Raw genomic sequence first — 9,491 nt, 5'->3', positions numbered from 1 at the left:
GGAAGTCCTCGTGTTGCACCCCTTTTTATTATTATTTTTATTTTATTTTTCGGCCTAAAACGAGTCTAAACTTGGAAACCTCATAACTTTTGAACCGTGAGGAACTACGTCGCCCATAGCACCATTTCGGAAAGGCCCAGAAACCATAAAGGCGGTGAATAGGGGTGGCAATTTTTCGGGCCCAAATTCAGCCGTTTTGACCCTCAAACGGGCTGCAGAAAGTTAAGGGACGTAAAAAAGGATCCCAATCGATTTTCAGGTTGTTTTTGATGCTTTCTTAACGCCACTAACCTCGATGCACTATTCCGCTGAAAAAACAGTAAGAAAATCATGTGGGCCCCACGGCTTACACTTGGATTGGCCGAAACAAATGATATATGGAAACGCGAGTGATGTACCAACGGTGCGATCATACCAGCACTAATGCACCGGATCCCATCAGAACTCCGCAGTTAAGCGTGCTTGGGCGAGAGTAGTACTAGGATGGGTGACCTCCCGGGAAGTCCTCGTGTTGCACCCCTTTTTATTATTATTTTTATTTTATTTTCGGCCTAAAACGAGTCTAAACTTGGAACCTCATAACTTTTGAACCGTGAGGAACTACGTCGCCCATAGCACCATTTCGGAAAGGCCCAGAAACCATAAAGGGCGGTGAATAGGGGTGGCAATTTTTCGGCCCCAAATTCAGCCGTTTTGACCCTCAAACGGGCTGCAGAAAGTAAGGGACGTAAAAAAGGATCCCAATCGGATTTTCAGGTTGTTTTTGATGCTTTCTTAACGCCATTAACCTCGATGCACTATTCCGCTGAAAAAAAACAGTAAGAAAATCATGTGGGCCCCACGGCCTTACACTTGGATTGGCCGAAACAAATGATATATGAAACGCGAGTGATGTACTAACGGGTGCGATCATACCAGCACTAATGCACCGGATCCCATCAGAACTCCGCAGTTAAGCGTGCTTGGGCGAGAGTAGTACTAGGATGGGTGACCTCCCGGGAAGTCCTCGTGTTGCACCCCTTTTTATTATTATTTTTATTTATTTTTCGGCCTAAAACGAGTCTAAACTTGGAAACCTCATAACTTTTGAACCGTGAGGAACTACGTCGCCCATAGCACCATTTCGGAAAGGCCCAGAAACCATAAAGGGCGGTGAATAGGGGTGGCAATTTTTCGGGCCCAAATTCAGCCGTTTTGACCCTCAAACGGGCTGCAGAAAGTTAAGGGACGTAAAAAAGGATCCCAATCGGATTTTCAGGTTGTTTTTGATGCTTTCTTAACGCCATTAACCTCGATGCACTATTCCGCTGAAAAAACAGTAAGAAAATCATGTGGGCCCCACGGCCTTACACTTGGATTGGCCGAAACAAATGATATATGGAAACGCGAGTGATGTACTAACGGGTGCGATCATACCAGCACTAATGCACCGGATCCCATCAGAACTCCGCAGTTAAGCGTGCTTGGGCGAGAGTAGTACTAGGATGGTGACCTCCCGGGAAGTCCTCGTGTTGCACCCCTTTTTATTATTATTTTTATTTTATTTTTCGGCCTAAAACGAGTCTAAACTTGGAAACCTCATAACTTTTGAACCGTGAGGAACTACGTCGCCCATAGCACCATTTCGGAAAGGCCCAGAAACCATAAAGGCGGTGAATAGGGGTGGCAATTTTTCGGGCCCAAATTCAGCCGTTTTGACCCTCAAACGGGCTGCAGAAAGTTAAGGGACGTAAAAAAGGATCCCAATCGGATTTTCAGGTTGTTTTTGATGCTTTCTTAACGCCATTAACCTCGATGCACTATTCCGCTGAAAAAAACAGTAAGAAAATCATGTGGGCCCCACGGCCTTACACTTGGATTGGCCGAAACAAATGATATATGGAAACGCGAGTGATGTACTACACGGGTGCGATCATACCAGCACTAATGCACCGGATCCCATCAGAACTCCGCAGCTAAGCGTGCTTGGGCGAGAGTAGTACTAGGATGGGTGACCTCCCGGGAAGTCCTCGTGTTGCACCCCTTTTTATTATTATTTTTATTTTATTTTTCGGCCTAAAACGAGTCTAAACTTGGAAACCTCATAACTTTTGAACCGTGAGGAACTACGTCGCCCATAGCACCATTTCGGAAAGCCCAGAAACCATAAAGGGCGGTGAATAGGGGTGGCAATTTTTCGGGCCCAAATTCAGCCGTTTTGACCCTCAAACGGGCTGCAGAAAGTTAAGGGACGTAAAAAAGGATCCCAATCGGATTTTCAGGTTGTTTTTGATGCTTTCTTAACGCCATTAACCTCGATGCACTATTCCGCTGAAAAAAACAGTAAGAAAATCATGTGGGCCCCACGGCCTTACACTTGGATTGGCCGAAACAAATGATATATGGAAACGCGAGTGATGTACTAACGGTGCGATCATAGCAGCACTAATGCACCGGATCCCATCAGAACTCCGCAGTTAAGCGTGCTTGGGCGAGAGTAGTACTAGGATGGGTGACCTCCCGGGAAGTCCTCGTGTTGCACCCCTTTTTATTATTATTTTTATTTTATTTTTCGGCCTAAAACGAGTCTAAACTTGGAAACCTCATAACTTTTGAACCGTGAGGAACTACGTCGCCCATAGCACCATTTCGGAAAGGCCCAGAAACCATAAGGGCGGTGAATAGGGGTGGCAATTTTTCGGGCCCAAATTCAGCCGCCGTTTTGACCCTCAAACGGGCTGCAGAAAGTTAAGGGACGTAAAAAAGATCCCAATCGGATTTTCAGGTTGTTTTTGATGCTTTCTTAACGCCATTAACCTCGATGCACTATTCCGCTGAAAAAAACAGTAAGAAAATCATGTGGGCCCCACGGCCTTACACTTGGATTGGCCGAAACAAATGATATATGGAAACGCGAGTGATGTACTAACGGTGCGATCATACCAGCACTTATGCCACCGGATCCCGTCAGGTTTCACCCCCTTTGTTTTTATTATTATTTTATTTTTTTTCGGCCTAAAACGAGTCTAAACTTGGAAACCTCATAACTTTTGAACCGTGAGGAACTACGTCGCCCATAGCACCATTTCGGAAAGGCCCAGAAACCATAAAGGCGGTGAATAGGGGTGGCAATTTTTCGGGCCCAAATTCAGCCGTTTTGACCCTCAAACGGGCTGCAGAAAGTTAAGGGACGTAAAAAAGGATCCCAATCGGATTTTCAGGTTGTTTTTGATGCTTTCTTAACGCCATTAACCTCGATGCACTATTCCGCTGAAAAAAACAGTAAGAAAATCATGTGGGCCCCACGGCCTTACACTTGGATTGGCCGAAACAAATGATATATGGAAACGCGAGTGATGTACTAACGGTGCGATCATACCAGCACTAATGCACCGGATCCCATCAGAACTCCGCATTAAGCGTGCTTGGGCGAGAGTAGTACTAGGATGGGTGACCTCCCGGGAAGTCCTCGTGTTGCACCCCCTTTTTATTATTATTTTTATTTTATTTTTCGGCCTAAAACGAGTCTAAACTTGGAAACCTCATAACTTTTGAACCGTGAGGAACTACGTCGCCCATAGCACCATTTCGGAAAGCCCAGAAACCATAAAGGGCGGTGAATAGGGGTGGCAATTTTTTTGGCCCAAATTCAGCCGTTTTGACCCTCAAACGGGCTGCAGAAAGGTAAGGGACGTAAAAAAGGATCCCAATCGGATTTTCAGGTTGTTTTTGATGCTTTCTTAACGCCATTAACCTCGATGCACTATTCCGCTGAAAAAAACAGTAAGAAAATCATGTGGGCCCCACGGCCTTACACTTGGATTGGCCGAAACAAATGATATATGGAAACGCGAGTGATGTACTAACGGGTGCGATCATACCAGCACTAATGCACCGGATCCCATCAGAACTCCGCAGTTAAGCGTGCTTGGGCGAGAGTAGTACTAGGATGGGTGACCTCCCGGGAAGTCCTCGTGTTGCACCCCTTTTTATTATTATTTTTATTTTATTTTTCGGCCTAAAACGAGTCTAAACTTGGAAACCTCATAACTTTTGAACCGTGAGGAACTACGTCGCCCATAGCACCATTTCGGAAAGGCCCAGAAACATAAAGGGCGGTGAATAGGGGTGGCAATTTTTCGGGCCCAAATTCAGCCGTTTTGACCCTCAAACGGGCTGCAGAAAGTTAAGGGACGTAAAAAAGGATCCCAATCGGATTTTCAGGTTGTTTTTGATGCTTTCTTAACGCCATTAACCTCGATGCACTATTCCGCTGAAAAAAACAGTAAGAAAATCATGTGGGCCCCACGGCCTTACACTTGGATTGGCCGAACAAATGATATATGGAAAACGCGAGTGATACGGTGTGCAACGGTCGATCACACCACAAATGCACCGGATCCCAAGACACCGTTACAGCGTGCTTGGGCGAGAGTAGTACGAGGAGGGACTAGCTCCCGGTGTCGTGTCCCCCCCTTTTTATTATTATTTTTATTTTATTTTCGGCCTAAAACGTCTAAACTTGGAAACCTCATAACTTTTGAACCGTGAGGAACTACGTCGCCCATAGCACCATTTCGGAAAGGCCCAGAAACCATAAAGGGCGGTGATATAGGTGGGGCAATTTTTCGGGCCCCAAATTCAGCCGTTTTGACCCTCAAACGGGCTGCAGAAAGTTAAGGGACGTATAAAGGATCCCAATCGGATTTTCAGGTTGTTTTTGATGCTTTCTTAACGCCATTAACCTCGATGCACTATTCCGCTGAAAAAAACAGTAAGAAAATCATGTGGGCCCCACGGCCTTACACTTGGATTGGCCGAAACAAATGATATATGGAAACGCGAGTGATGTACCAACGGGTGCGATCATACCAGCACTAATGCATCGGATCCATCAGAACTCCGCAGTTAAGCGTGTTTGGGCGAGAGTAGTACTAGGATGGGTGACCTCCCGGGAAGTCCTCGTGTTGCACCCCTTTTATTATTATTTTTATTTTATTTTTCGGCCTAAAACGAGTCTAAACTTGGAAACCTCATAACTTTTGAACCGTGAGGAACTACGTCGCCCATAGCACCATTTCGGAAAGGCCCAGAAACCATAAAGGGCGGTGAATAGGGGTGGCAATTTTTCGGGCCCAAATTCAGCCGTTTTGACCCTCAAACGGGCTGCAGAAAGTAAGGGACGTAAAAAAGGATCCCAATCGGATTTTCAGGTTGTTTTTGATGCTTTCTTAACGCCATTAACCTCGATGCACTATTCCGCTGAAAAAAACAGTAAGAAAATCATGTGGGCCCCACGGCCTTACACTTGGATTGGCCGAAACAAATGATATATGGAAACGCGAGTGATGTACCAACGGTGGCGATCATACCAGCACTAATGCACCGGATCCCATCAGAACTCCGCAGTTAAGCGTGCTTGGGCGAGAGTAGTACTAGGATGGGTGACCTCCCGGGAAGTCCTCGTGTTGCACCCCTTTTTATTATTATTTTTATTTTATTTTTCGGCCTAAAACGAGTCTAAACTTGGAAACCTCATAACTTTTGAACCGTGAGGAACTACGTCGCCCATAGCACCATTTCGGAAAGGCCCAGAAACCATAAAGGCGGTGAATAGGGGTGGCAATTTTTCGGGCCCAAATTCAGCCGTTTTGACCCTCAAACGGGCTGCAGAAAGTTAAGGGACGTAAAAAAGGATCCCAATCGGATTTTCAGGTTGTTTTTGATGCTTTCTTAACGCCATTAACCTCGATGCACTATTCCGCTGAAAAAACAGTAAGAAAATCATGTGGGCCCCACGGCCTTACACTTGGATTGGCCGAAACAAATGATATATGGAAACGCGAGTGATGTACTACGTGGCGATCATACCAGCACTTATGCACCGGATCCTTCAGTGTTGCAGCCCATTTTTATTTTATTATTTTTTTTTTATTTTTCGGCCTAAAACGAGTCTAAACTTGGAAACCTCATAACTTTTGAACCGTGAGGAACTACGTCGCCCATAGCACCATTTCGGAAAGGCCCAGAAACCATAAAGGGCGGTGAATAGGGGTGGCAATTTTTGGGCCCAAATTCAGCCGTTTTGACCCTCAAACGGGCTGCAGAAAGTTAAGGGACGTAAAAAGGATCCCAATCGGATTTTCAGGTTGTTTTTGATGCTTTCTTAACGCCATTAACCTCGATGCACTATTCCGCTGAAAAAACAGTAAGAAAATCATGTGGGCCCCACGGCCTTACACTTGGATTGGCCGAAACAAATGATATATGGAAACGCGAGTGATGTACCAACGGGTGCGATCATACCAGCACTAATGCACCGGATCCCATCAGAACTCCGCAGTTAAGCGTGCTTGGGCGAGAGTAGTACTAGGATGGGTGACCTCCCGGGAAGTCCTCGTGTTGCACCCCTTTTTATTATTATTTTTATTTTATTTTTCGGCCTAAAACGAGTCTAAACTTGGAAACCTCATAACTTTTGAACCGTGAGGAACTACGTCGCCCATAGCACCATTTCGGAAAGGCCCAGAAACCATAAAGGCGGTGAATAGGGGTGGCAATTTTTCGGGCCCAAATTCAGCCGTTTTGACCCTCAAACGGGCTGCAGAAAGTTAAGGGACGTAAAAAAGGATCCCAATCGGATTTTCAGGTTGTTTTTGATGCTTTCTTAACGCCATTAACCTCGATGCACTATTCCGCTGAAAAAAACAGTAAGAAAATCATGTGGGCCCCACGGCCTTACACTTGGATTGGCCGAAACAAATGATATATGGAAACGCGAGTGATGTACCAACGGGTGCGATCATACCAGCACTAATGCACCGGATCCCATCAGAACTCCGCAGTTAAGCGTGCTTGGGCGAGAGTAGTACTAGGATGGGTGACCTCCCGGGAAGTCCTCGTGTTGCACCCCTTTTTATTATTATTTTTATTTTATTTTTTCGGCCTAAAACGAGTCTAAACTTGGAAACCTCATAACTTTTGAACCGTGAGGAACTACGTCGCCCATAGCACCATTTCGGAAGGCCCAAAACCATAAGGGCTGGCGGTGATAGGGGTGGCAATTTTTCGGGCCCAAATTCAGCCGTTTTGACCCTCAAACGGGCTGCAGAAAGTTAAGGGACGTAAAAAAGGATCCCAATCGGATTTTCAGGTTGTTTTTGATGCTTTCTTAACGCCATTAACCTCGATGCACTATTCCGCTGAAAAAAAAAGTAAGAAAATCATGTGGGCCCCACGGCCTTACACTTGGATTGGCCGAAACAAATGATATATGGAAACGCGAGTGATGTACTAACGGGTGCGATCATACCAGCACTAATGCACCGGATCCCATCAGAACTCCGCAGTTAAGCGTGCTTGGGCGAGAGTAGTACTAGGATGGGTGACCTCCCGGGAAGTCCTCGTGTTGCACCCCTTTTTATTATTATTTTTATTTTATTTTTCGGCCTAAAACGAGTCTAAACTTGGAAACTCATAACTTTTGAACCGTGAGGAACTACGTCGCCCATAGCACCATTTCGGAAAGGCCCAGAAACCATAAAGGGCGGTGAATAGGGGTGGCAATTTTTCGGGCCCAAATTCAGCCGTTTTGACCCTCAAACGGGCTGCAGAAAGTTAAGGGACGTAAAAAAGGATCCCAATCGGATTTTCAGGTTGTTTTTGATGCTTTCTTAACGCCATTAACCTCGATGCACTATTCCGCTGAAAAAAAACAGTAAGAAAATCATGTGGGCCCCACGGCCTTACACTTGGATTGGCCGAAACAAATGATATATGGAAACGCGAGTGATGTACCAACGGTGGCGATCATACCAGCACTTATGCACCGGATCCCGTCAGTGTTGGCACCCCTTTTTATTATTATTTTTTATTTTATTTTTCGGCCTAAAACGAGTCTAAACTTGGAAACCTCATAACTTTTGAACCGTGAGGAACTACGTCGCCCATAGCACCATTTCGGAAAGGCCCAGAAACCATAAAGGGCGGTGAATAGGGGTGGCAATTTTTCGGGCCCAAATTCAGCCGTTTTGACCCTCAAACGGGCTGCAGAAAGTAAGGGACGTAAAAAAGGATCCCAATCGGATTTTCAGGTTGTTTTTGATGCTTTCTTAACGCCATTAACCTCGATGCACTATTCCGCTGAAAAAAACAGTAAGAAAATCATGTGGGCCCCACGGCCTTACACTTGGATTGGCCGAAACAAATGATATATGGAAACGCGAGTGATGTACAACGGGTGCGATCATACCAGCACTAATGCACCGGATCCCATCAGAACTCCGCAGTTAAGCGTGCTTGGGCGAGAGTAGTACTAGGATGGGTGACCTCCCGGGAAGTCCTCGTGTTGCACCCCTTTTATTATTATTTTTATTTTATTTTTCGGCCTAAAACGAGTCTAAACTTGGAAACCTCATAACTTTTGAACCGTGAGGAACTACGTCGCCCATAGCACCATTTCGGAAAGGCCCAGAAACCATAAAGGCGGTGAATAGGGTGGTGGCAATTTTTCGGGCCCAAATTCAGCCGTTTTGACCCTCAAACGGGCTGCAGAAAGTTAAGGGACGTAAAAAAGGATCCCAATCGGATTTTCAGGTTGTTTTTGATGCTTTCTTAACGCCATTAACCTCGATGCACTATTCCGCTGAAAAAAACAGTAAGAAAATCATGTGGGCCCCACGGCCTTACACTTGGATTGGCCGAAACAAATGATATATGGAAACGCGAGTGATGTACCAACGGGTGCGATCATACCAGCACTAATGCACCGGATCCCATCAGAACTCCGCAGCTAAGCGTGCTTGGGCGAGAGTAGTACTAGGATGGGTGACCTCCCGGGAAGTCCTCGTGTTGCACCCCTTTTTATTATTATTTTTATTTTATTTTTCGGCCTAAAACGAGTCTAAACTTGGAAACCTCATAACTTTTGAACCGTGAGGAACTACGTCGCCCATAGCACCATTTCGGAAAGGCCCAGAAACCATAAAGGGCGGTGAATAGGGGTGGCAATTTTTCGGGCCCAAATTCAGCCGTTTTGACCCTCAAACGGGCTGCAGAAAGTTAAGGGACGTAAAAAAGGATCCCAATCGGATTTTCAGGTTGTTTTTGATGCTTTCTTAACGCCATTAACCTCGATGCACTATTCCGCTGAAAAAAACAGTAAGAAAATCATGTGGGCCCCACGGCCTTACACTTGGATTGGCCGAAACAAATGATATATGGAAACGCGAGTGATGTACTAACGGGTGCGATCATACCAGCACTAATGCACCGGATCCCATCAGAACTCCGCAGTTAAGCGTGCTTGGGCGAGAGTAGTACTAGGATGGGTGACCTCCCGGGAAGTCCTCGTGTTGCACCCCTTTTTATTATTATTTTTATTTTATTTTCGGCCTAAAACGAGTCTAAACTTGGAAACCTCATAACTTTTGAACCGTGAGGAACTACGTCGCCCATAGCACCATTTCGGAAAGGCCCAGAAACCATAAAGGGCGGTGAATAGGGGTGGCAAT

The 9,491-nt window shown here is 45.7% G+C and overlaps 15 non-coding genes across 15 annotated transcripts; all 15 read left to right on the top strand.

Moving 5' to 3' along the window:
• The first annotated feature begins 401 nt into the window (after window positions 1–401).
• On the top strand, window positions 402–520 carry LOC125586825. The gene has a single exon (XR_007323353.1). It is a non-coding gene; the product is annotated as a 5S ribosomal RNA (ribosomal RNA).
• Window positions 521–901: 381 nt separating this feature from the next.
• LOC125586483 lies at window positions 902–1,020 on the top strand. Its single transcript, XR_007323014.1, has one exon. It is a non-coding gene; the product is annotated as a 5S ribosomal RNA (ribosomal RNA).
• A 382-nt stretch (window positions 1,021–1,402) lies between these two features.
• On the top strand, window positions 1,403–1,520 carry LOC125586435. Its single transcript, XR_007322963.1, has one exon. It is a non-coding gene; the product is annotated as a 5S ribosomal RNA (ribosomal RNA).
• A 384-nt stretch (window positions 1,521–1,904) lies between these two features.
• Window positions 1,905–2,023, top strand: LOC125586801. Its single transcript, XR_007323329.1, has one exon. It is a non-coding gene; the product is annotated as a 5S ribosomal RNA (ribosomal RNA).
• A 382-nt stretch (window positions 2,024–2,405) lies between these two features.
• Window positions 2,406–2,524, top strand: LOC125586445. The gene has a single exon (XR_007322973.1). It is a non-coding gene; the product is annotated as a 5S ribosomal RNA (ribosomal RNA).
• An 820-nt stretch (window positions 2,525–3,344) lies between these two features.
• On the top strand, window positions 3,345–3,462 carry LOC125586458. The gene has a single exon (XR_007322985.1). It is a non-coding gene; the product is annotated as a 5S ribosomal RNA (ribosomal RNA).
• A 384-nt stretch (window positions 3,463–3,846) lies between these two features.
• LOC125586472 lies at window positions 3,847–3,965 on the top strand. The gene has a single exon (XR_007323001.1). It is a non-coding gene; the product is annotated as a 5S ribosomal RNA (ribosomal RNA).
• Window positions 3,966–4,837: 872 nt separating this feature from the next.
• Window positions 4,838–4,955, top strand: LOC125586457. Its single transcript, XR_007322984.1, has one exon. It is a non-coding gene; the product is annotated as a 5S ribosomal RNA (ribosomal RNA).
• Window positions 4,956–5,337: 382 nt separating this feature from the next.
• On the top strand, window positions 5,338–5,456 carry LOC125586433. The gene has a single exon (XR_007322961.1). It is a non-coding gene; the product is annotated as a 5S ribosomal RNA (ribosomal RNA).
• Window positions 5,457–6,271: 815 nt separating this feature from the next.
• LOC125586461 lies at window positions 6,272–6,390 on the top strand. Its single transcript, XR_007322988.1, has one exon. It is a non-coding gene; the product is annotated as a 5S ribosomal RNA (ribosomal RNA).
• Window positions 6,391–6,773: 383 nt separating this feature from the next.
• On the top strand, window positions 6,774–6,892 carry LOC125586450. The gene has a single exon (XR_007322977.1). It is a non-coding gene; the product is annotated as a 5S ribosomal RNA (ribosomal RNA).
• Window positions 6,893–7,277: 385 nt separating this feature from the next.
• Window positions 7,278–7,396, top strand: LOC125586438. Its single transcript, XR_007322966.1, has one exon. It is a non-coding gene; the product is annotated as a 5S ribosomal RNA (ribosomal RNA).
• Window positions 7,397–8,216: 820 nt separating this feature from the next.
• LOC125586823 lies at window positions 8,217–8,335 on the top strand. The gene has a single exon (XR_007323351.1). It is a non-coding gene; the product is annotated as a 5S ribosomal RNA (ribosomal RNA).
• A 384-nt stretch (window positions 8,336–8,719) lies between these two features.
• Window positions 8,720–8,838, top strand: LOC125586790. The gene has a single exon (XR_007323318.1). It is a non-coding gene; the product is annotated as a 5S ribosomal RNA (ribosomal RNA).
• Window positions 8,839–9,222: 384 nt separating this feature from the next.
• On the top strand, window positions 9,223–9,341 carry LOC125586766. The gene has a single exon (XR_007323299.1). It is a non-coding gene; the product is annotated as a 5S ribosomal RNA (ribosomal RNA).
• The last annotated feature ends 150 nt before the right edge of the window (window positions 9,342–9,491 follow it).

This window comes from Brassica napus, chromosome C4 (assembly GCF_020379485.1).
Source record: "Brassica napus cultivar Da-Ae chromosome C4, Da-Ae, whole genome shotgun sequence".
Taxonomy (NCBI): Eukaryota; Viridiplantae; Streptophyta; class Magnoliopsida; order Brassicales; family Brassicaceae; genus Brassica; species Brassica napus.
Note: the sequence above shows the minus strand (reverse complement) of the source record. Positions and strands in the feature narration are given on the sequence as shown.